At 39.8% G+C, this 27223-nt stretch overlaps 1 protein-coding gene across 5 annotated transcripts in view; it reads right to left on the bottom strand.

Moving 5' to 3' along the window:
* The window catches only part of LOC103176877 (protein FAM214B), a gene marked incomplete at its 3' end in the record, with an annotated part of 79504 nt that overhangs the window by 23234 nt on the left and 29047 nt on the right, over positions 1-27223 (bottom strand). The window contains 4 exon segments of one of the 5 annotated variants that reach the window (XM_042335436.1): positions 10340-10598; positions 17570-17653; positions 26099-26265; positions 26565-26827. 5 annotated transcript variants of the gene reach the window in all.

Here is a 27223-nt window from a genome sequence, read left to right as displayed (position 1 = left end):
CGAGAAATTTCTTTTTACCCTCCAACTCCACTCTGCCACCACATTGCTGGCATGGGTGCCAGGAGCCAGTAAGCAGCCAAACACTCATCTAAGGAATATTATCAGCTTCTAAATAAAGCTACTGTGCAAAAAGCTTAGATATATTCACATGCTGCTAATAGCAAAGCTCTGCTCAACCCCACAATGATGCCATAGTTGCGTGCACAAAACTATTTTTTCTATTTTCAAAGTTCAGAATGGACTGTATTCTCAACATTCGTATACTTAAGTCATTATTTTCTACTGACGAGCTAAAAGTCATGTCGCTCTTGAGAAACCATCTTGAATACTTTTTAATGTTGTCATAGCAGCAAAAATTACAGCTATATTGATGTTAGCTTTTACAACGTTTAAATGTCAACCCTTTCATTTGAAAAATAAATATGTAGCATAACTCCTCTGACTTCATTTCCAATTGTCCTTTGCTGCATTGGTCACTGGTTGATGATAGGATTCCATAAGTAGAACCACCAACATTGCATTTACTGACTCCCGGCATAAAGATATTTGCTAATTATAAGCTTGGTTCCAAATAGAATTCATTTACTATTTCTGGTTATTCGTTCCAAAGCAAAAGTTCTTTCTTTTAAAGAAAACTTCCTATCAAACTAATTTCTTCTCTTCCTCTCCAAACAAAATTAGAAATCCATGTCACAACTGCGCAAACTACAAATGACCACGATCCAGTTGTTTGACATGATCAAAGGGAAAGAAGGCCTTTACTGTAGCCGTGAAAGGGAAAGAAGGGTTTTGGGCATGTCAGAACCCAAGTACACTGGAGTCCTGCAGCTCAGTGGTTACAGCACTCCCCCTCGCAAGTGAGATACCTGGATTCTATTCCCGGCAGGGCAAAATGTTGGGCAAGTTTCTTTGTTCTACAAGCCTCCATTTACCTCACAGTAAATAGGAATCCAGTTGTTAGTCGATTGGCGGATCGATTTTCTGGGGATAATAATCCCTCAAAAAAAGATGTGATCACTCAATCCATGACTGTTTGTGGGACACTGTTGTGTGCAATTGGCTGCTGTGTTTCGCCCACAAATATACGGTCAATTCACTTTACAATATATTCTGTGAAGCGCTTTGAGAGGTCTAGAAGACATGTAAAGCGCTGTGTCAAATGCAAGGATTATTATTATTACCTTTAACTGGAGGCTCATGAGCTTGTCACAAATGTTGCTTCACGAAGATGATACTACACAAAATAAAATAATAAACATTGGTCCTAATGAATGCCACGCTCACTTTAACCTATCAATTTGCTTTTCTCTACCACCAGGGTTATCAAGAGATGAAATAAGACGAACAGTATTACGCCTCAAAGAACCACCAGTTAGATTGAAAGATAATCCCAGTCCACGTCCATTACACCACAAATCTATTTATCACCACTATTACAGGACGCTGCTAGTTTGTATTGTATGTCATCAAAAATTGACGAATCAAGCGTTCAGACTTCGTCAATTAAATCTTAGTGCAAAGGCCAGAATGAATTTTTTTTTAATAAGATGTCTGAAGAATATTTGTTGCCAGTTATAAAACACATCATTGGTAAATGTCTGGGAGAAGTTCATCTGCTTCCTCGCCAACAAGGGAGTGTGGTAATAATAATAGAATCCTTACATTTGATATAGCACCTTAGCAGGTCATTGAGACATCTCAAATAGCTTAATCAACTGCCAGCACTTCATCTCAGCCAGTGTTCTTTCCTCCCGCCCCTGCTCGATCACCTGCGGGGTACCCCAAGGCTCCCTTTTTTTCCTCATCTACGTGCTCCCTCTCGGCAATGTCATCCGCAGACATAGGGTCAACTTCCACATACATGCGGATGATACCCAAATATACTTCTCCTCCTCCAGCTGCGACTCCCAATCTGCTGATGTCGTATCAGCTTGTTTGATGGATATCAAGCCCTGATGAGTGCAAATTTCCTGTAGCTGAATGTCAATAAGGTGGAAGCCATACTCTTTGTCTCTCGTCAATGTCTTCTCTCCTGCGGGTCTGAACTCTTCAACTGCCCCGGGCTCTCCCTCCCTCAGAATCACCGAACCTGTGCGCAACTTAGGCTTCAGGTTCGATCCCCCAGCTTTCCTTCCTACCCCACGTCCGTTCCCTGACCAGGACCGCTTTTTTCCACCTTTTCACCACTGTCACATTGCCCGCCTTACCCCCTCCCTCCCCACCTTCAAATCCTATCTAAAGACCTTTTTTGTCGTGCTTACGGTCACCTTCGCCCCTCCCTTTCCCGCTGGCTCGGTCTCTGACTCTGCCACTGTGAAGTGCTCTGGGATTGTACCCTGCATGAAGGGCGCTGTATAAATAAAAATTGTCGTTGTTGTAAAGTTAATTGACTGCATAATTTGTGGACGAAACACGTCAGCCAATTGCACGCAGAAGTGTACATAAACAGCTGTGGATTGAGTGCTCAAATTACTATTATTTCTTTTAAGGATTATTAACGCTAGAAAAGCGATCCGCCAATGAACTAACAACTGGGTTCCTAGTTACTACAAGGTAAACAGAGGCGTGTGGAGTAAGGAAACTTGCCTAAGATTTCACTCTGCCCAGGAATCTAACCTAGTCCTCTCATTTACCAGGCAAATGCTCTAACCAATACACTACAGGACTCTACAAATAATATGGAACAGTCAGTATTTATGAGCGGGGCTTTAACACCAGGATTATAAACAACATACTGTACTGGTAACCAATTCAAAATTTGTATCGTATCTGATTTAAGGGGTTCTATTATGTGCCATGTGCAAACAGTTGCAGAGAGGGAATTGCAGATGTCCTTAATTACGTAATTAACAATACTGATAACAGGCTGCAGGGAGGATGAGGCCAACTTGGTGCATACCTGCTGGTTTATTACTGGACTAATAGTGTTGGTTTGAACTGCAACTACTCAAGTTCGAAGGGCAGATCTGAAAGCAGAGTAAAGTCTATTGTAGAAATGCAAAGAATTAGTGTATTAAAGATTCTGAAGAACATGGGCGATCCACCTTCCATAGACATCCCTGGATCTGCATCCCAACTGGTAGAATCATCTGAACTGAAATAGTTTTATGACTTCTGTGCACAAGAAATCCTCAGAACTTGCCTCTTTAAGGTCTATACTTTGTTTGCAAGTCTGATCAGACATTGAAGTAGGTAGAAATGTAGTGTTCTGATGAAAGATCATTGACGTGAAATGTTGAGACTCACTTTCCTCTCTCCACAGGTGCTGCCTGGCCTGCTGAGTGCTCCCAGCAACTTCTGTTTTTATTTCAGATTTCCAGCATCGGCAGTATTTTGCCTATTAGAAATGTAATTAAACTGGACAAACATCTACCAAATATCCTGCCACTACTTAAAACCCTTGAAGCTTCAATATTGCTTTGAGGTAAGCAATCTCCTGCCAGTGAACACTGAAGCATGAAAATAACAACAAATTACACTCATAAAGCGCCTTTCACATCGGAAAGACGACCCAGGGTGCTGGACAGTCAGTTTTTTTTGATAAACAAGCAGGTTTTTCATCAGCAATGGGACCATTTATTTCAATATATTCACATGGGAAGGGAAGAAAACAGATCCAGCTGGGAATCTGGGCCGAGAACTCCACCATCCTCCCCAACATTAAATAAGATGCAAGCCAGCAATGGACTTGGTGATACCACTAGACCAGGTGACATTTCAAGTGAAATACCCATAGTTTCTAACACTGATCTTGAGAAACATTCTTTGGCTTTCCTTTATGGTGATAAGAAAACATACATCCCTAATGTGAACTGTCTAACTCCATAAAGACCTGTTTGCTCCCCCCGTACAGAGGACTCTGGTCTGCTCCAAGTCCCCTGCCCCACCATCAGCCGTCGGGTCTTCAGCCTTTCTGCCTCCACCCTTTGGAACTCCATTCCACAGTCCCTTCTTCTTGCCCCATCCCTTGCCTCCTTCAAGGCCCATCTCAAAACCCTCCTCTTCTACCCACGCTCCCTACCCTCCACCCCTCCTGATCCCAACCCAAATCCCAGGTTCAAATTCCTGACTGTCCAGCGCCTTGGGACGTTCTCCCGATGTGAAAGACATAAAACCAACTTAATTTTTGTTGAACACAGGTAAGAATACGGTTACAGAGGGAGCTATTCAGGACAATATGACAAGTATTAACTAATTAAGAGAGAGCGAGAGAACCCACACAACAGCCACACACACACACACTCTCTCTCAGGTGATAAGACAAAAAGAAAGAAAAGTTAAAGAGTTAAAAGTTATTGATTCATCTCTCCAATTCATACAAATTACCAAGATTCTTTTGTTTCACCCATTTCATTCAATAAGCGAGTCCTGTTAGTTTGCAGGAACTTGTTCACCCTTTTATAGTTCTCGATTCCACCACCTATGTTCTTAATAATTTAATCCAATTTCCTTTCGAATACTGTGTGGATTTGACTCCAAAAGCCAATTGTGGTTAGGAACATTATATTTTAAAAAGCCTGATTATGTAAAAAAAATTCTAGCCCTCTTTTATCCCCTATAGATGATTAACAAATACTCAAAGGTAAAATGTAAAATGGAAAGGAAGGTTGAAAGTGGAAAAATTACAGAGGTAAAAAGTGAACACGAACAAAAAGGTGAGGATTGAAGGTAAAATTATTTACTGAACTAATCATTGACTGAAGCGTTTTATGTATTCTCTTCCTTGATCTCAAAAGATGTCAACTCATGCTGTTCACACATGCCAGTAAATCTTCAGTAGGCTTCTAAGTCTACATTCTTCACTTTAAGCCTTAATTGTGACCTTCGGCAGGCTACTAGATTATGCAATGCATCATAGCCAAGCCTGATATGGTCATTATCAGAAGTCTAAAGTTCCACCAAGTCTTAGCCCATAAAAACATTTTGCCTTCAAATGTAAGATCATGCAGTCCTACAGAAACTTTAAATTCAATCTGAATGTGAGGATCGTAAATTTTAAGACAAAGCAGCCTTGCAGCAAAGACTAGATGGAATCTATGATAGAATATACATTTATATATACACCACGTTTCATATCAGGAGGACATCTGAAAGTACAAAGAATTTCAGCACTTGACATCTACAATTGCACCCCTACCAGTCAAGTTCACTGGATTCGATAAAGACAGCAGAATATCTTGCTGATTTTCTCCTCTCTTAGCAAACCCAGAGCAAAATAATATCATTTTAAACATGTAAAAGAGGGAAGTAGAGCAAATGTTACATGGGGCTACATTAGCAATAAATTCAGTACATTTTGATGATGGTTTATTTCAGGAAATCCCATTATTAGCATTGTCAAAGTTCATCATCAAATTAAGAACATCCACTACATATAGTCCGAACTGCTAATAAAACTTGTAATATAGGCGAATATTTGTGTTTCACTTAACATTTTTGATCCACTGATCAATGCAACGACTTAATTTAGGTCAAAACCAGAAACGATCTTTATGTAAGACAGCAAAAGAGCAAATGAAAACTGGAAAAGTTCCAGACCCAATTATACAGCCTTAGGAATTTGTAATACTGTACACCATTTCCTGGAATTAAGGGAATAAAAGAGGAGCAGGGAAGGTACTGCAGCTCTGTTTATAATACTATAACCCTTACATTTGATACAGCGCCTTACATGTCTTCTAGACGTCTCAAAGCGCTTCACAGAATACACTGCAATGTGAATTGACTATATTTGTGAGCGAAACCCTGCCCACAAAGGAACTTGAAAGTGGTTCAATAAATATAATGGGTTAATACCAACCACAACTTGATTTATATAACACCCTTTGGAGTCTCAGAGCACTGCTAATAAAATGACACCCTCTCTCCCCGTAGATAATAGTCTGGGATCTACCGATAAGCACTCTCCATGATTTCCACCTACGGTTCCGAGTTTCAGAATAAACTATATTAAAGCATGCAATGTTTGTTTTTTAAATGCAACGTACAGCTGACATTCACAAGAGAATGTTGATTTTGATCAACAACAACAAAATTATATTTGTAAAGCGCCGTTCACGTTTCAATGACCTTAAAGGATATCTCAAGCGCTGGATATTGGATCATAGATCAAAAACACAACAGATTTAAGAGACAATTTTTCAATCATCTTCAGTTGACTGATGGGAGTTCTCAACTAGAGAACAATAACTCCCAGGCTAACTTGAATAACCCAGTTACGAACACTTTTATAATATTTCTTTCAGGGACACTTAATGTATTTGTTCTGGGCAGTTATTTATTTTTAGCTTGTGTATGATTTAATCTCTCTGTGGCATTTGGTCCATTAATAAGATTGCCTTCTTCCACTTCTAAAACATTGCTGTTATTCCCTTACCTCGACCATACAACTGCCGAAACCCAAATTCATGCTTCATCACCTCAAGAAGATATTTTCTAACTTGTCAGCCTTCCAGCTCCACTTTCCAAAGCTTTAACTGATCCAGAACTACAGCCTGAGATTTTCCCATGCATAAGCACGAACCCCATCATTACCAAGCTCCACTGGCTCCCAGTATTTTAGAAGATCAAGGCTGTGCTGATCATTTCTTCCATTGTCTCACCCACACTACCTTTACAACCTTCTTCAGCTCAACATTGCTACTAGGACTCTCCATTTTCCAGATTGTTTTCGATTGCTTGCTCCCCTCATTCCACAATTGGTGCCCGAGTCTTCAGCCACCATACTGCTGCCTCTATAGGTCTCTTCAATGCCACATCTCATTGCTACCTCGCTTCCTACCTCAAAACAGCCTTAAAACACAGTACTTTAAATGTTTTATTCCCTGCTCACTTAATATATTCAGTATATTCTGTGAAGCACTTTGAGTCATCTCGAAGACATAATAAGGCACTATATCAAATGCAAGGATTATTATTATTGCAAGTTATATATATATTATAGTCAAGGAAGTCACGTTTGATAGGATATTGCTTACATTTTTCTTTGTGCAAGGAAAGAGGGAGTGACTTTGATGTGGATTCTTGTAAGATTAAATCAAATGAGTCAAGTTCAACATACAGTATATGTGAACTGGCTTTGTGCCGCGATTGTCCTTTTTGTATTCATATATAAAGTACAGCCCCATTGTAAGATGATGTTATATATCAAATGCAAGGATTATTATTATTATGATCCAGAAAATGCCATCCCACATGCACAATATTATAATGAGGCACAATACCAATTCACGCAACTTGCTAACCGTTTTCTGTGCATGTGTAAAGCTAATCCTGAAGTCAACCTTGTTTTTAAGCACAGGAAACAAAAATGACTGAATTCTGGGTCATTCGGTTTCCACCAACATCACTTCCTGTGCTGCGCACGCACAGCAAAGAAGGAAGTGACATCAACTTAATGAACCAGAAGTCTGCCATTTTAGCATGAAAAGCCAGTCAGCAAGCAGGAAACTACAAACATGCACAATGAACAAAGTCCACTGAGCAACAGCATTTTCCACAAATTCACACTATAATGAAGTGCGTTAAAGTGGGCTGCATTTTTATTCGGTCTGAAAATGAAAGCACTGATTGCTGGATGCTTTTCCCTTTATTCCTTTCACAGGAGTTGCAATGTGTGTGAAATTAGATCAGTTTGCAGAATCTGGAAAAGCAATTTAAACTGAAAAGGGTGCATTTTTGGCTTAAAGTGAAACAAACAGCAAATACAGCAATTTGTTCCAACTGTCCCGGGTTGACCCAGACGTCTTAAAGAAGCAAATGGCAAGTTACCAGCATCAAACCACTAAGTCTACTCTCCTCACCCATGGAATCAGTGCTCTCTCCAACTGAAACTGTGAATCACCACAGGATCTGAAGTGAAATCAAGTCAAATCCAACCCTCGTTTTCCCATCCAGCTATTTCTCACACAAGTCCAGTATCTTTACTTCTGCCAACCCAACTCTTGTAGACTACCATCTGTGAAAATAAATATTTTGTGGCATGAATCCAAAAACTGCCTTTTGCAACCCTGAATCTCATCCTGCTGCCTTATATTCTATATGAAGCTACAGAAACCATCAATCAGCGAATATGCTCTTGACTCCCTCTTAACAGGGTTATTTACCAATAGGGTGTGGCCCACTTTAAGTGCCGTCAAATTCCAACCACTCGTTAAACAAAAGCGCTAATTTATATTTTTAATGTGCAACGATTTTAAGTTGGGATTTTTTTGTAATTGCCAAGAGTTTCGAAAAATAAACATGTGGACAAAGATTTAATTAACTGGTTTAATCAGTCATTAAAACAGCAAGAATGCCTTCCAACTATGGACAAGTGTACCAGAAAAAGAAATATTATTTGCAAATGAAGAGAGCCAGTAACATCCCTTTGAGGTTAAAAAAGCAAGACATTTGGTTTGAGTTGATTTCCTCCAACAGACTTTATAGCCTTACATTGTTGAATGTCTTCACAACAGTGAAAATGTGGCACTTTTGCACAATTCGGCAAAGGAGCAAATTAATTACTGCCACTTCAAGATTTAAACTGGAAAGAAAATGTGCTTATTATGCAACACAGTATTGTAGAACCTTTATTATGCCTTTTAAAGACTCATCCAATTCCAAAAGAGAAGGTTGCCAACTATCAGTTAAAAACATGAACTCCTAGCACATATCATTTACTTGGACTACAAAACATTCAATTTGTTTCATTGTGATTTGTGCAAATTCTTAAAAATATATATTTTACACTGCATTGTAATTCAAAGCGTTTCCGGTTTCTACCATGATCCAAATTATTGAAAAATATTTAGGATGCTTTAGAGAAATCCCATTAATATTTTAGAAACGTATTGCATGTAAAAATTAAAACAAAAGCTAACGTAACTTTAAAAAAAATTGATCCTCAGGAATGAGCAACAGTTAGGCAAACTGGGTTCTTCAGTCTTGACAGAAGATGTCTCATTGGGGACCGAATATAGGTGTATGAAAGTTTAAACTCAAAACAATTTTGAAGACAGCAGAACCAGAGGATATAGGTTTTAGAATTGCAAAGGGCAATTTCAGGATAGATAGGAAGTTTTTCTTTACAGAGGGTAATTAGCAATTGGAAAACAACAACAAAATTACATCTATAGAGCGCCTTTCACGTCGGGAGGATGGCCCAAAGTGCTGGAAAAGGTTGATAGGAAGCGTAGTTTTGGCCAAGACACTGCACTCATTTAAAAAAAGCTTCTTGTTGTGATAAGACAGTAAGGTGGGAATCCAGGAAAGATAATTTCACTAATTTCGCACACAAAATACGGTCAGTCCATTTACAGTGTGCGGCAGCAAAATTCACATTTTTTCTCCAAAAGCAAAACATCTTCATAGTTGGGTTTTAACTACTTATCAAATGGAGACTGTGTTGCATCACTGCACATCAGCTGGAATCTACTGTGTGTGCAGCAGAATTAAACCTATTTTCAAAATAAATACTGATTTATGCTTTTAACATACATCGCCTCCATTGGCATTGATAATTTTAAGTTTGTCCACCAGACCATTTTCTCTCTTTTTCAAGATTTAGTGGTTAAGTCCTGTAGCTCAGTGATTAGAGCACTCGCCTCACAAGCGAGAGACCTGGGTTTGATTCCCGTCAGGACGAAACCTTGGGCAATTTTCCTTACTCCACACGCCTGATAATAATCTCTTAAGAAAAAAAAACAATAATAATTTGGTCACTTCAATCCACGACTGTTTGTGGGACATTGCTGTGCACAATTGGCTGCCACTTTTCGCCCATAAAAATGCAGTCAATTTACTTTACAGTATATTCAATGAAGCACTTTGAGATCTCTAGAAGACATGAAAAGCGCTATATCAAATTCAAGGATTATTATTATCAGTTTTATCCAGTCAACATCAGAATCTTAAAGCCATATGCAAGTTAATCAGCCACTTCCCTCCATGAATGACTCAGGCACAGAATTCGGTTCCTAAACATGAGCCACAAATCCAGCCACTTCTGAACTTTTATTAAGGCTTTAAAAATCACCAAGTTAGAAACAGAAAGTACAGTATTAAACAAATAAAAGTCAAATAACAGCACCAAAAACAAGATTCTAATGGATTGTATACAGAAATCTCACATCACTACATGAAATTAAAGCATTATTTCAGGATTTTTTTGTAGAAAACATAACATAAAATATTCTTGCCAACCATAGGACTAATTTGGAATATCAGGTTCCCAAGTCTTTCTGAAAGCAACTTAAGACACACAGGACAGAACATCGGTTTCAGATTAAACATTACAACATTGGGGCATGATGTACAATATCTCACACAGTTAACAGATCACCCAACAAGTTGAACTTACCACTCCTCTATCCAACTGGTTACCCTGATGGTCTTGTCGCTTGGGGATAAGCTGTGCCACCACACACCTTTCTTTGTACAAGAGATTCCAAATGATTGTCGTGTCCGCCTCAGCTATTTCGGGAAATCTTCCATCTTTACAACTGCAGACACAAACTGGTTGCAGAGTAACTTCCACCATCACTGGAGCATAAGTTAGCTTAAAGATGATCAACTTTTTTTTGCTTTATGCACGACTTTTGTTTGCTTTTACTGCAGGTCTGAAAGAAAATAATTTAATCATTTGAAAAAATATATATAATTGACAGTTAGTTTGAAATATTTCACACCATTAGGTTTTAACAATGATAAAGTCATCAAAAGTACAACTCGCATTTGTATTGCATCCATGTGAAGTAACGCCTTGGAGCATTTTAAAGAAACGGTGCCACACAGGTAGGGAGGAGGTTAAGCGGGGTCTCCTTGGAGCTGAACTAGTACCAAGGTGACGTGCCGGGCAATGGAATATCGGAATGAAGCCAACCCTCTGTGGCCATCTCAGTATTCTGGTTCCTGAGCCAGGCAAGACCACAGTATTCCAGGGCACTGCTGTTGACAGCACAGCCAGCCTGGCTCATCTGCAGGACCAGGAAGGGCAGATTAGTTACTGGGGGAAGGGAATCGTTCCCACTCAGCTCCTGTTAACCCTGTAAGCCAAAGCCCTAATGGGTAGGGTGGTCCTAGCTGAACCAGCAACGGGTAAGCTTGTCAGACAGCAATATCAATGGCAAGCTATGTGGTTTTAGCTGGTTAGACTCCAGCAGTATCCCAACGCACACTCTGGGGTCCCCAAGCCTTGGCTCTTGCCAACCTGTGCCAAATACGTTCTGGAATTAGGTAAGCAACAACAACAAAGTTACATTTGTGGAGTCCTTTCACGTCGGGAGGACGTCCCAAGGCGCTGGACTATCAGTGTTTCGGCAGGATGCATCCCTCCAGGGAGAGAATGCGGATTCCATTCCAACAATCTATCTCTGGGAATTCCATGTGTAGGTGGGATGCATGGAAATTTCAGCTTGATTTGGACACTCTTAAGCATGGTGATGTGTTTCCTCAAGTGTCATACATCCGGCTAACCAAAAAAAAGGAAGGAGGAAGTGGGTGTACAGCTGGTTAAAGGAGTAAGTTTTCAGTGGCTTTTGAAAGAAGGGGATGAGATGGAGAGAGACTTCCAGAGGTTCGTTTACTAATGTTGGCATGGAGATATGCACCAATCGTCATAGTACAACTATTAATGTGATAAGATTCAGAACTTTTTTTGTACAGTGGAAATATTTCTGATTTACAAATGATTTCCTATTTCATCAGATAAATGCTCCTCCAAAAATAAAACTGTTGCAAAATTCACACGAGAAGAAATAAAAATAGACTGGCCTTGGCTGGTGCATAGTTGCTTATTTAAGTTTTAGCAGAAATTGAAATCTCTTGGTCAATAGAAGTGAGGAAGAGATAGCAAAACAACCCCAAATGTTTTCCAATTAAACTTCTGAACATAATGCAATTCCAAACATTCCCTCTGAAGCACTGGGTAGCACAAGGGGTTAGAACATTTTCTCTTCTAAGACAGAGCAGGGCTGAGTGTCCAAAACTAATTAAGTTTGCAAAGTCTCCAAGCAATTCTCAAATGGCATGAATCCACAGCAAAAACCCACATGTAAGCGCATTCAATTGTTGAGTCTTATTTCTGGAAATGACAAGTAATAATAATAATAACAATCCTTGCATTTGATTATAATGGCTTATTATGTCGTCAAGACATCTCAAAGCGCTTCAGAATATATTGTAAAGTGTATTTGTGGGCGGAAGTTTGTCTTGCAACATCTGACCTTGAAGCAGTCTATGGTCTTGGATAAAAAAAGTTGAGCGACCTAATATGGATATCCCTCACTACGAAGAGCAGAAAGAGGGAAGGGATACTTTTGAGAACATGTACAATCTTCTGAATTTGTAGCTGGATCAGCTTGATGGAGAGGGATCATCTCAGCAGAACTTTGCAAAGTCTATGCAAGGAGTGGGCTTGATTGGCCATTCTTATTCCAAATTAGATATTCTCCTTCTTTGAATAAAGCTGAGGGATTGGGCGGTGATGCAGTGAGTTACCATTTTATACCTTCTGGCTTTGATTCTAATCTTGAAGGTTGGGCTAGATATTTCCTCCTCCATTCACTCGACTGCTCTTGTGAAAGATTGGTTAGAATGCTTAGTTAGAATACCTTATGTCACAGTTCAAATAAGTGCACATCACAGGACTGGTGATATATATCTACACAAATGGGTAATTTAATCCAGTGTAACATTATTGATTTGGTAAATAGAAGTTTTAGATCAGATCACATTTGTGACATTTTTAGAATAGAAATAGTTTTATTCTACCTGTTGCTTGCTTAACGTTTCGTCCTGCCAGGAATTGAACCTAGGTCCACCCACTTGGGAGGAGAGTGTCTAACCAATACACTACAGGACTCCAGTTGGCCACTTGGCTGGGCATCATCAGCAAATTTTATGAATGATTCTTTGTGGGGGATCTGATCAGATGATGTAAGGATATCACCTACCATGGTGCTATTGTGTGATCTTCTAGGTTAACCTATTTGACAATTTAGATCATAATCCCATCTTGACATGATTATTTTCAAATATAATTAAGAAGCAGTTCTGAAACTGGCATTTTTCCCACATTTAGTAGGGATTGCTGGTAATCTGGTAAACTGTTATTTTATATTTTTCATTGTAGTGTACTGTTTTCAATATGCACATTTCTGCAAGTGCCTGCTTTATTATGAAGTCTAATCTGTGAGAAATTAAAATATACCATGCCTTAAAAGCTTCTCTACTAATGGATTTCGTTTGTGTGTGCTGATGAATGAGTCTCAGAGATTGTCTTTGTATGGAGATTTATAATGGACTCAGTACCTTAATTTGCAAATAAAGAATTTGGAGAATCTGCAACCAAATTCCACATCCATTACATGGCAAACTGAGGCAATTCATCAGAGATGAGCACATTAAACAGGAATGTAGCATTTCTTTGGAACACTTGCTTTTCAGCACATTTCCTTTTGAAAGAAAGATACATAATGGGAAACCTTGGAGATTAAGCCACAGCAATGACAATATGCACATTTTTAAAAATAAAAATTCTCTAAAGATTTTTTTTTAAAAGGTACACATCAACAATCAGAAGGAAAATTATTCAGTTTCTTAAAATATGAATACAATGTTCGGTTCTCAGTTTTACAGATGTACATCACCCTTCAGCTTGATTGTGAATGGAGAGCAAGGTCTACAATTCACTAGTTCCATTCTAAGATTACCAGAGAAGAACTCCAAGCTCGCTATGGAATGGAAGGTCACAAAATCCTTGCTCTATATCCAAGGCTTCTCCAACCAGTGTTACAAAGAATGACAGATGTTTGAGGTATTATTCTCTGCTTAATAGATGCAGCAACAATGATAAATTACATTTGTATAGCTAGCACCTTTCACATCGGGAGATCACCACCAGCACTTCACCCCACTTCCTCTGTGTTCAAGCTGGGGTGGGAGGGGGGGGGGGGGGGGGGTGGGGTTTGGGGGCGGTTGAGAATAAGGAAGAAATAGCTGAAAGCACAGCAGGGCTTGGATGTTAAGGTGGTTGTGAAAACAGGGAGAGGACAGGGTGAATAAATTCCTGGAAGGTGTTTCAGAGAGCAGGGGCACAATAGGGCAGCTCAGGCGGGGATTGTGGGTGTCAGAAGTTCGGGGGAGGGAGGGAGGGAGGGAGAGAAAGAGAGAGAGAGAGAGTTCTCAAGTGTATTTTTATTGCAGCAGTGACTTGATAACGATCACACGTTGTCCAGTAAACTTGGCTGCTTTGTTTCCTTCTTCTGGATCTATTGAGACTAGGGAGTATTGCCTTCATAGCACAGTCAATTCAAAACACCCCACAAAGACCACGGCAATAAACTTGCATTTACTTAGTGTCTTTAGCACAACATCTCACAGAGTTGGACAAATGTGGATAGTAGACAGCGGGACATTTTAACAGTAAATCCTGTGAATTTGTTTTGAGCGTTCTTCCGATGTGAAAAGTATAATATCAAATACAAGGATTACGATTACAAAATCCTTCTGGGGACTGTAGTCTCAGCACGGTGTAAGTAACCAAATGAACATTTTAGACAATAATATATAAGATATAAATACATCTTGAAATTAAGCCTATATACTAATCCTGGCTACTAGGAAATGGTGTTCATGTTGCAGAAGCTTGGTGTAACATATCAGATGTTTTCAAATGAGACACTATACGATGTATGCTATGCTTACACAGCAAAGGGTTAATTTTCAAAATTAATACAGTACATAGCAGTAAGAGTCAAGCACTCCAAATCAAAGTTAAATTGTACAATCAAAGAACATCTTTTACTATCTGGAAGTAAAGCAACAAATCTTATAACTTCAGTCTCATAAGACTGTACTGAACATTAGTTTATCCTTTTACCAGAATGCTATCTTATTTAAAGATTAAATAAAAGTATTTGAAGAAGGTGAATTTGCGAAGCATTTAGGCTCTGGTTGTACTGTTGGATTTAAAACAATACAGTTCCATGGACTTCCAGCAATAAATTAGAAACAGGAAGCCTAACAATATTTGCTGCAGCTAATCAAACTAACCAGAGCACAGGAGAGTGTGCAATACTCAGATATTGGGTGTTAGTGGCTTAATATTACTGAAGCGCCAAGTCACACAAAAGGCTTTTTGTCAACAGTATGCAATATTCCATCCCGGAGTCCCTCCATCTCTCCCTCTTTCAATGTCATCTCAAGAACACACATCTTCGATCATACTTTTGGTCATCTTTTCCCTCCCCACTCAGCTTGGGGGCCCATCCAGCACTGTGAAGCACTTTTTCGTCACATCTTCCTGACATAAAAGGGCTTATATAAATGTAAATTGTAAAGTACCGCCTAAACGATCTTTTGTTGGGTAGTGCAGATACTAAAAAAATGAAACAATGATGCATAAAAGATGCAATGATCATGGACTCTCTTAAAAACAATTTTAAATGTTTAAACTCCGTACAAAGCAATGAAATTTGGGGTTGCAGTGAAGAAAGATAGAGATGGGGTTTAGTTGTGGCGGGAACTGGCCCTCAGGGGAACGTCCCCTCCAGGACAGCTCCGCAAAACTGGCAACAACAACAACTTGGATTTATATGCAGAGTAGCGTCCCAGAGCACTTGTGCGACTGTTGGGAGGCACGTCATCAGCCCCTCTCCAGCGCACGCTCACACCTCCCCCACTCCAGGGAAAAGTTCTGATATGAAGGTGGTAAACGTATTCAAAAACTTAGGTTAGGTTTCAAGGACTTTAAAGCACGTTCATATTTAGTTGCAGCATCCCTTTCCACTGCACACTGATATACCTGGAGCAATGCATCAAGCTGTTACTCTATACCAAGTCATTTTTAGTTCCCCAGGAAATTGAAAGGTTTCTCTTTCCCCAAGTACCAAGCAATACGGTGGTGCACAACCTAATTATAAGCATCTTTTTGAAAGGTAAAGTCTTCATTAAGGAGCATTTGTCAACCTATTTTTTCAGGGGGGTTTTTCACATGAAGACACAAATCCAATGAATACTACCGTGTCACTCAGGATCATTGAGGGTAACAGTACATGGATCTTCAGGGGGGAGAGAGGGGGAAGGAAGAATTTGCTAAAGATTTGTTCAAATGACAGGGGAAGTGCCTCAACTCAGAAGCTTGACGGGAAGTTTCAGGGCACAGAGCTCCTCCACCCCTCCACAAATTGGTCTCAAAGTGCAGTAACCAGTTGTCCCATCAACCACCCCAAGTAACAATCCATATTAATTCACTGGAGTACAACAAATAATGGCACAGTCAAATTACAAATGTGCTCTGCTTAGGACACTATTTTTCATCATCTTAGAAAAGAATACAACAGATACATCGCAGGTGGATTAAAGTGAACAAGAAATGTTACTGAATGATAACGTTTCTTCCAAAATAAACCAAATCCAATGGTGGATAAACAATAATATTATTATGGATAAACAATATCAGAGTTCAGTTAATTAATCATGATTATCCTAAAAAGAAGTCTGCATAAATGTGTACCTAGGATTTGTCACTCATGCTGTCAAAGGAGTCTTTCCTTGCACCACAGGGTTACTTCTCTAAATCGCATACAGCCAGTTACTACGGTCTAACTGAGGATTTATATAAGTTATAAAGGCAATTACCTTTTTGCCTTCATATTCTGCACGTTTCGCCCACAAAATATACAGTCAATTCACTTTACAGTACATTTTGTGAAGCGTTTTGAGACGTCTCGATGACTTGATAAGGTGCTATATCAAATGCAAGTATTATTATTATACCCCTATTTAGAAAACCTAAGATTCCATTTACTTTTTTGACAGCTTTGTCCACCTGACTTCCCATCTTTAAGGATTTATGTACTTTTGTATTATTAGCTTTACATTTATTGTAGCTTCTCTTTTAAATTTTATTTTAATTTCTCTACTCATCCAAAGAACCCAAGTTTTAGCAGTTTATTAATTGTCAATAGTTGCCTATTTGTACAGCTTTATCTTGGCTTGAAAGTTCCCCACTGCTCATCTACTGTCTTATCTATCAACCTTTCTACCCAATTATTGCAATAGAAAGTAAAAATTTACTGTTGCTTGCACCAGAGTAGTTCCTAGAGTGCTTCATTGCAGCACAAATGGCTATAATATGATTGTACTGTGGACTCTACTCACTGCTCATGTGTGCAGCTGGCCGATACTTGCACCCACTGGTTTTCACGATACATTGGACAACTTTGCAGTCGGTCATCAGGTCAGCACCGACATCACTTCCTGCTTTTGCGCAAGAACAGCAAACAGTAAATGACACTGACGGTGATTCAATGATCTGGATGTTAGCCATCTTTTCTTTCATTGTGGGAACTGGCGCAGTTTATGAACCTGCAGGCTTTACGCATTACAATGAAACCAGGTCGTGCATCTCACTATAGTGTGGGGTGAGATTTTTTTGATCAAACTGAATTCTAACGAGGCCCCACTGATTTAGTAAAATAGGGCTCAGAGGAGCACTGAGAGCACTAACCTGTTTCAGTACTATACTACTTGATAAACCCCATGCTTTTGTACATCAGGCAGTTTGCAATAGCGACCTTTGACTAACCTCTGTGAAACAAAGCCGTCAGAATGATGAGGATTTTCCAGAAAAGTAATCTTCATTATAATCAAGGCGTTGCATCATCAGAACCTGTCGACAAAGAAAATATTTTTTCACTAATCTTGCTGACGTCACAGTCTTTTGTCAACATGTTAAAAGAAAATCAGAGGGTTAAAGGTTGGATATTATCCATTTGGAAATTAAAATCTTCTGTTTAAATGCAAGTGTAATGTACCACCTGATTTTTGTTTAATAAATGATGCGATTTTTCCATCCCACAGAGCGACTGTCTCTCCCAACATGGGAGGTTAAGTGTCCTTCTGGGATGGATGGAATGGAAGCAGAAATCTAATTTTGCCTCGTAAAAGTATCTTTAAGCCATAAGACACTTATTTATATACCTATTTATTTTAAACAGCACCACTCCTTTTCCTCAAATATTAGCACTCCAAAAGTTAAAGGAATTGACAGATTCAAGAGCAGAAATTGGTACCACTCTTGATTATTTTGGGCAAATATGTTTACTCAAAATAGTGATGCCAACATTGAAGAGTTACCTGTGGCAAGCTCCTGGCAGATCCAATAGCCTCAACCTAAAAGCGTTAGACCAAGAATGGTTTGAAATGGGATTAAGAATCTTTGTTCACTCCTAATCATAGCATTAAGTGAATGTTCAGCAACACATTTTTATTTGCATCGTAATTTCAAATGATTCAGAACACAAGTATTATGTTGAAAAAGGCAAATGGCCCATCAAGCATTCTCAATAGTCCATGCAAGTCCTGTTCTGTTAGGGTTTTTGCTCCAGCAAGCACCTGCTTCAATAAGTGCTGTAAAGATAAGCTATAAAACCGAATGTTTGATTCGGTTACTTATTTGCTGAAAAAGAATGAGTCGAAGTAACGCATTAAAAACATAATTACTGTGAAGATTAGAAAGGTAAACAGGCAAGTACATGGTTGAATGCAGGTTTAGCAAAACAGCAGCACATGTTAAACCTTTTAAGCGTTCAATGGAAAATGCAAACTTCTTATGCAGCATGACGTGCTTCCCTGTGAAATATCCCTGCTTTATCAAATTGTAGTCAACACAAATCGTATTTTTAAATGGAACATTTTTCAATTTTTAATCTAAAGGAATGTCTACAGCACTTGACAAATGTAACAATATGCACCGAGCAAGGAAATCATAGAATATAACAGCACAGAAGGAGGCCATTCAGCCATTGTACCTGCTCTTTGGAAGAGCTACCCAATCAGTCCCATTCCCCTGCTCTTTTGCCATACCCCTGCAAATTATTCCTTTTCAAGGACCTATCTAATTCCCTTTTGAAAGTTGTTATTGAAACTGTTTCCACCACCCTTTCAGGCAGGGCATTCCAGACCGTAACAACTCCTAGTGTAAAAAAAGTTTCCCTCAACTTCCCTCTGGTTCTTTGGCCAATTATCTAAAATCTATACGCCCTGGGGCATAGAGTACAAGAGTCAGGAGGTTATGATTAACCTGTATAAAACACTGGTTAGGTCTCAGTTAGAATACTGTGCCCAGTTCTGGGCACCACACTACAAGAAGGATGTTAAGGCATTGGAAAGGGTGAAGAGGAGATTTACGAGGATGGTACCAGGAATGAGGGACTTTGATTATGAGGAAAGGTTAGAGACGTTAGGATTATTCTCATTGGAGCAGAGAAGGTTACGAGGAGACCTAATAGAGGTCTTCAATATCATGAGGGGATTTGATAGGTTAGAAAGGGAAAAACTGTTTCCACTGATGGGTGTGTCTGTGACTTGAGGTCACAGATTCAAAATAGTCTCTAAAAGAAGCAGAGGGGAGGTGAGAAGAAATTTGTTCACGGAGCGAGTTGTTCGAATCTGGAACACATTGCCTGAAAGGGTGGTCGAGGCCGATTCGATAACTACTTTTAAAAACGTGGTGGACGGGTATTTGAGGAGGATGGGTTTGCAGGGTTATGGGGAAAGGGCTGGGGAGTGGGATTGACATGAATTGCTCTATTCAAAGAGCCGGCACAAACTCGATGGGCCGAATGGCCTCTATTTGTGCTGTACGATTCTATGATTATCAATCCACCTGCTAATGGAAATAGTTTCTCCCTATATCCTCCATCAAAACCCCTCATAATTTTGAACTCCTCTATTAAATCTCCCCTTAACCTTCTCTGCTCTAAGGAGAACAATCCCTGAAATAAAAGATGGAAGGATTCAAAGGAGGTTTGTAGAAGTTTTTTTTGGAGGCAAAGCAAGAGGTAATAATAATAAATAATAATAATCCTTGCATTTGATATACAACAACAAGATTACATTTGTATAGTGCCTTATCACGTCTTCCATAGTCTCAAAATGCTTCACAGAATAGACTATAAAGTGAATTGAACCAAAGTGTTTTTGGACGAGAGGTTGCAATGGACAGGGAGGCGTATGGCTTAGCAAATTGTTTGTGGAGCAAAGAGAGTCAAGAGTGAGCAATGCATCAGTCAGAAGATTGGACCGTACTGACTGCAAATCATTCATAGTTTGGGTTGGAGTGAAAGGATGCAAATATCTGGGGACCAGGGCAAAGATCTAAACATAATCCTCTGAGGTACTTAAGTATTCATCCAAACTTAATAGAGTCAGCTACTTAAGTTCAGCCTGTGTTAGTCATCACTTATCAAATACTCCATAGATTGTAAAATGGTTCTTGTGCTCTTAGGAACTAAAAGCAACTAAATATACATAGTTGGGTTTCAAAAATGCTTTGGAGTTTTGCTTGATTTATTTTAGGGGCTGAGTGATGAGAAAACTTTGCAGAATGTTCCTCCTCAAGAGACTGAAGTGAGGTTCATTAACAAATAATAACACCTTATTGTGTTGTTGAGATGTCTCAAAGCACTTCACAGTAAAGTGAAATGACTGTATGTTTTGTGGACGAAGCAATAACTTGCATTTATAATGTGTCCTTCACATAGGATAACGTCTCAGAGTGCTTTACAACAGCAGGGTTAGATGTCCAACGGAGGAGGAGAGGAAGAAGAACAGTGGCATGGTTGAAGTGGTAACTTTAAGGTAGGACTTAAAGACAGAGAGAAAGTGAGGTGGAGGGACACAAGGAGCATACTGACTGAAGGCTCAACTACCGATAGCGGCATAGAGGAAACAGGCGACATGTCTGTGTTAGCTGAGCAGATGGGGTGAGCAGATCAGAGACACACTTAGGCCAAATAGTGTGGCCAAATAGAAATTGCATTTCACATTACTTCCATAGCTCATGAGGTCACAGCAGGCAAATTCAAGAAATTTAGTTCAGTACGATATTAACCAGTTTCAATGACACGCCAAACTGTATTTCCAAAGACAAATATCATTGAGCCAAAAAGAAAATTGACAGGCACATTCCATCCCCCTGCCCCCATACATTTTTTTAAAAAAATCTGGAACTCTACTTTGGATTACAAGAGAAGATATTTACAAAGTGAAACAACTTCTTAGCCCTCAGTTTTGGATACACGTTTGCTGATGGGAAGGGACACAAGGTATTGTGGCTGGGTGGAACGCATGGAATTCTGTTTGGTTTGCATAGTCTTAAGTGTGGCAATAGGTTTCCGCCTGTGACAGACACCTGGCTGACCCATCCACACCCCCCCACCCCCCCAAAAAAAAACTACTGTGGCTAACCAGTGTTAGTATCAAATATTTCCTGACCCAAAGTGTGTCGTGGCCAGATGCTGAGCAAATATCCCTCAGCTATGCCAACAAAATGCCTCAACTTCTACAACAGAATAACACTTTAACTGCATTGATGCAACAGTTGCATTTCCTGCCTCAGTCATTGTTACAGCTGGTGTCAGGTTGCCAAAAAATACGTGCATTTGTGTTGTGGACTGGTATCCCTCTGACTGCCAAAACATAAGTTGCAGGGAAATATATCAAGAGGAAAGAAAGAAGACTGACTGATCCCAGTGTAGTTCAGGCTTGATGCGATTCCAGATCCTAGCCATGAAAAGAGAGCATTTAAAACTACTGTCCTGCACAATCTTGTGTGTAATTAAAGAGCATTAAAATCAGAAAGTGTTCAGAGTGAACCTAATGGAAGAAGATAGAATGTTGCAACGCTGCAAAATTGTTTGCCAAGTGATGCCAGAGAACCCATGTATTTGAGACAAACTGCTTCCTGACATTGAGATGAATTCTTTGTTCAATATTTCCACTGTCATAGTCATATTTATGCAAAGGAAAAATAAATTCAAATCAATAACCTGCTAACACTCACAACCACTGATCCCAATGGGTCATGTCAACTCATTTGACTTGTAAGACCAATATATTTCACTGAGCTTATGTCTGGTATAAATAATACAAAAATACTCAAGAGCAAGTGCAATATAATTTTTCCATAGTTCCTCACATTTTGTTTGGTGTTTTGTTTGACCTTCCACTCTCCTTCAAGCTTTTCAACTAGTTCTTCACCATGTCCACTTCCTCCGTCAAAGCATTAATTGCCTCAGTCCCTACCTCAACCTAAATGCTTTCTATCACTTCGCTCCGAATCTCTGGAACTCTCTCCCTCAATCCCTCCGCCTTGCCCCCTCTTTCCCTATTTATCAGATCATGCCTGAAGACCTTTCTTTTCGATAGTGCCAACAGTGACCTCCCTCCTCCTCGGCGTCATAACGGCCCTATATAAATGCAAGTGGTCGTTGATGCAGTCGAAAAGCTAACCATACCTTCTCCTCTAGACTCATCTCTCCAATACCCTCTCATAAAGCTTCCCAGCTAAACCCTCCTAAAACATTATCCAGACCAATATTAACACCCCATATCTTCCATACTCAGCCCCATAAGCCCCTCATCCCCAGCCCTGCCAAGCTCAGTTGACTCCAGTTGTCTCCTGGATTGAATTTAAGATCCTCAGTGTAATTTCCAAATGCTTTCATGCTCTTGCTCCTACATGTTATGTTACTTTACCTCTGATTTGCTACAGTGCTCCTCCTTTCCCACCCACTTTCTCCCCTCTACTAACAAAAGCCCAGTCTATCTCCCCTGCCCCACCACCAGCATGCAAGCTTTCAGCATGCTACTTTGCCCTGGTTGTTTGAACCTCTCTCTCCCTCCAATTCCTTCCACCTTGAATTCCTGCCCTCCACGCTTTCAATACCCTTCTAAAAACCTCTCTTACTGCCTTTGGTCTTCATCCCCACCTTCCTCCTATACCCTGTAGCTCAATGGTTAAAGCACTCGCTTTGCAAACGAGAGACCTGGGTTCGATTCCCGGCAGGGCGAAACCTTGGGCAAGTTTCCTTACTCCACATGCCTGATAATAATCCCTCAAAAAAAACCACAATAATAAATTGGTCATTTCAATCCACGACTGTTTGTGGGACACTGCTGTGCGCAATTGGCTGCCGTGTTTCACCCACAAAACTACAATCAATTCACTTTACAGTCTATTCTGTGAAGCTCTTTGAGACGTCTAGAAGACATGATAAGGCGCTATATCAAATGCAAGGATTATTATTATTATTTTACCCCTATTACCTTCTCTGCTTGGGCTCCCATTCCACCACATGAAAGGCACTGTAAATTTGAGCAAAGAATTAAATACTACAATGTTTTTGTAAATGGACACGACTTGCACACTTATTCACCCTCCTTCAACCATATTGAAATTCTAAGCAGCCCCAACGAAAGAAAAAAAAGTAAGAATACTGCAGCTGGAGAGTTTTCAGTTGCTGAATTCGTTACCATATTGTACTGCAGTTTTAAAGCAGTCAGAATGGTAAAGCTTTTTTTGTGTAAAAAAAACCTGCCAGTGACCTGCTCTCACGCTGAGAAGGCACAATTGTTCATTTCAGACTGAAACACAGAGCAGAATCTATTTGCTCACAGCTCAGGAGACATTCAAAATAGCAAGCCCCCCCACACCCGTTTAAGACCACAAATTAAATGCTTTAATCATACAAAACTCGAGACAGTGGAACAGGTTTTCCTCCGTTTTATAACTTTACTTCTGTTTGTTATCTCCCGTTAACTACAAGCTGCTCTTTTAAAAACATGCACCTCCTAACATTTTATAGCTGATGCATTATAGTCCGGCTGTTGTATGCTTTGGAAACATACCAGCAGCTGACATAAAAATCAGACAAGGCATTACTGAAACAAACCTTTTGTGTTCTTAGAACATGTTTGAAAGAAGAGATTACCCTATGCCAGAATATCATCATCGAGATCCACGTAGATATCGGATAGAAAGAGAATAAACCGCAAACAAATGTTAATGGTTTCAAGTATTTACAGATCTTGACTCATCTAATCAGATGACAAACCGAGAAGGTTTTTCTTGCCTCACTGTAGAAAGGGAATGAAGAAGGGGAAGAATTACGTTGGCTCTGCTATAACAGGAACTACAAGGTATTCAGAACTATTCTGGAGTAGACACAAGGCCTATGATGCACCATAGCAAACAAAAGAAAATCACTTTTAGACTTGAGAAGCTGAACTCTTTGATTATCCCTTTTGCCAGTGCTCTGTGCCTCCAGGTAATGGAGCACTGCAAGTTCACATCAGCCTAGGCCAGGTTATAGTATACTGTTAGACTTTTTTGAAAAAAAGCTGCATAAAATACTTCAAATGCATAAAAAAGTGCGAGACGCAAGAAATACTAACTATGCAAAGCAAAACTACAAGAGGTTTAAATAACTTGCAACTAACCTATTTTACTTCCCTCCCACAATAAGTGATTTTCTCACCTACAGCCCACACATTACCCTACACACTCCTAGGCCTGAGAGTTTCATCTGGTACATCACTGCAGTTGACACCACACACTGATTCTTGGGAAGCACAATGTTTGATTCAGGCTGTGCAAATCCAATTACCTCAGCCTCCAACACCCATGCCCACCCCCCCAGATAAGAACACTACATGAAAAGCATTCTCTTCAGCTGCCTGGCTGAGAACCCAACTGAGCCAAGCGAGTGTGAATGACCAGTGCTGCTAGAATAAAATTGCAGTATGAATTGCGTCCAAGTAATTAAACACTGAGTAACAAATTCTTTCCTGCAATTTTGACCACAAAACACGCAGTCAAAGCTACTTGACAGTATATCCTGTGAAACGCTTTGAGGCGTCTCAAAGCGTGATAAGGCTCTATATGAAATGCAAGGATTATTAAGTTAGCTGCAATTAGCAATGAATAATTTCCTAAGAAAGGTCAACAAAAGAAGCCTTTTTAATATATTGTACACAGTCACTCCACTTTGCATTAGGTGAAGCACTTTGGGATGGTCTGATGTGAAACTACACCAAATGTAAAGATAATTAATAACCGATCGTAAATCTAACCGTATTTCATGTCATTAAGAATAGAGATGATAAAACATCCTTACATTCTGGAAATTGTTTGTTGTGCTGCATGGAGCGAGACTGATCCAATAAAGACCAGGAGCTTTGGTTTGTGTTGAGATTGCTTCCAATCAAGGAAGCAATGGGCCATTAAAATGACTCTCAGCCCCTCCTCCCAAATAATGGAATCTTGGAGGGGCAAAAGAAACACAGCCAGTTTTCCTTCTCTTATTCACCATACAGTGGGAAGTGAAAATCAGATGAGCATACAATTGGATGATGGTTGAATTCTGTGCCAATGAATAAAGGTCACTGAAACAAGATGAGGGACAGGAGCATCCCATCAACCCATACCCTATCATATCAATGCCTTAAGAAGGGAAGAGGAGAAAAGGCTATGAAACTGGGTGTGTGTGTGTAGGGGGGGGGGCTTTACAGCACTCAGATGATTCAAGTCACAATGCAAAAGAAATTTCTTTGTACTCTCAGCTTTGTTAGTACTTCTCCATGTTACCGAGAGGTATGAGAGGTCGAGAGGAAACAGATAAGCCATAGGATTCACTCCAGTGGTTTAAGATGTCAGCGAATGTCCTCGACTCGTTATTGCCTTGAAATATCTTCTTGGGTTTTCATTACCCTATATAGAGTCAACAACTGAAAAATAGAAGCACAAGTTTTCTAAATGCAAGGAAATGGTGGAAATAACTGGGGTTAACTGAGAACAATTGCTTTTTGCTTCTCACAAACTGTAAGTTCAAATGTTAATTAACAAAGTACTGGAGACCATTTTTTTAAAATAGCACCAATTTGGTTAATTCCCCCTCCGCCAGAGATAATCTTTTCATTGCAGTCCTTTCACGAAGATAGTCATTTGTAATCCTAGGTAATTGTCGAAACTCTCAGATAGATTGTAAAATCATGCAAAATCCCACATCAAAAAGATCAAATCCCATCTCAGAAAGATGCCCTCGTAGAATTTCTTCACACCAAATTATGTGAATAATTGTGCAGTTAGAATGCACTTCCTGCAGGTTTCAGACAAAAGAAAACCGAACCAGCATTTTCCAACTTTTATTTGTATCCAGTGATTAGTCAGAATGAGATCATTTGAGGCGAATACAGTATTTCAGTAACACAAAGAGTTTGTCTTAACGTTTAATCAAAGCTGCAGCAGGGAGACAAAGAAGGGTTAATTTACCTGATAGCCCATCACTCGGAAAGGCCTAGTACTGTATTTGGTCATCCAGGAATCGCCAAATGTACAAACTCTAATATTTCACCAGCATTCACACCTAGACAGGATTTCACCGAATCACCCTGGTCCTTAATACCACTAAATCCATGAGTGACACAGTCATTTCACATCTCACAAAGGAAAAAAAAGGGAGTTTTTAGTCGGGGGTGGGGGAGAAAGAGGTATTCAGCAAGTATTCACCATTTAAAAACACGATTCACACAATCTTATAGACACTGCTGCTTGTAAATGCACAAACTGTTTCAGGTTTCAGAAGCCACAGTAACTTAAAATCAGATTTGGTAAAATTCTTACCAACTGGCGTGTGTGTGTGTCAGACATTGTGCACACCAATTACCCAGTGCTTCTCCAATTACCCTGTACTTCTCCCCAAGGACAACATTAGACACCTTAATCCTGCAGTACTCACCCAGTTAACTTTTCTATAGAAAGATCTAGTCCAGGGGAAAACTGTACTACACAGCACACACCAGGAGGGTAACACAAGCCCGTCTAATGTTGCTTAAATACATAGCGGCTGGTTGTACATTCAGGCAGACCTTGAGCAGCATTATCTGGTATTCTCGCCCTTTCTTAGCACAATGAAAATGTTCACATACACTGCCTTGTTCTTGCCGGTTACAGCTTTCACTTGGTTTCCTATCAGCTGACTGAGAGAGCTCATCCGTCAGCTCTGGCTTTCTGGCGGAGCACATAGCTGATTGGTGGAATGCTGCTGCCTTTGATTGGCAATCTACCCAGACAGAAACTTCTCCCTGTTGCCTAGCAGTGTCATGCTAGGTCACTGCAACTAAAACAGAAAGCTCTAATATCATGCAGGAGATGTGTGTGTGTCTGTGTGGGTTTTGGGGTGAGAGGCATTTATAAACAACCTTCAAGGTGCCGGCTTAAATGATATACTTACCCACGATTTGAAGCGGTCGGAAGCATTTGGAAAATGTTCTCATTAACAGATTTAAACTAAGCTTTGCTAGTACACCGTTTGAATTGTCCACACCAGACCGGATCAATCTTCAAGGCCAGATTAAAAAGTACTCCTGCAAATACCAATTGATCCAAAACTGAAAT

Source organism: Callorhinchus milii, unplaced genomic scaffold, assembly GCF_018977255.1.
Source record: "Callorhinchus milii isolate IMCB2004 unplaced genomic scaffold, IMCB_Cmil_1.0 Scaffold1, whole genome shotgun sequence".
NCBI classification, from domain to species: domain Eukaryota; kingdom Metazoa; phylum Chordata; class Chondrichthyes; order Chimaeriformes; family Callorhinchidae; genus Callorhinchus; species Callorhinchus milii.
Note: the sequence above shows the minus strand (reverse complement) of the source record. Positions and strands in the feature narration are given on the sequence as shown.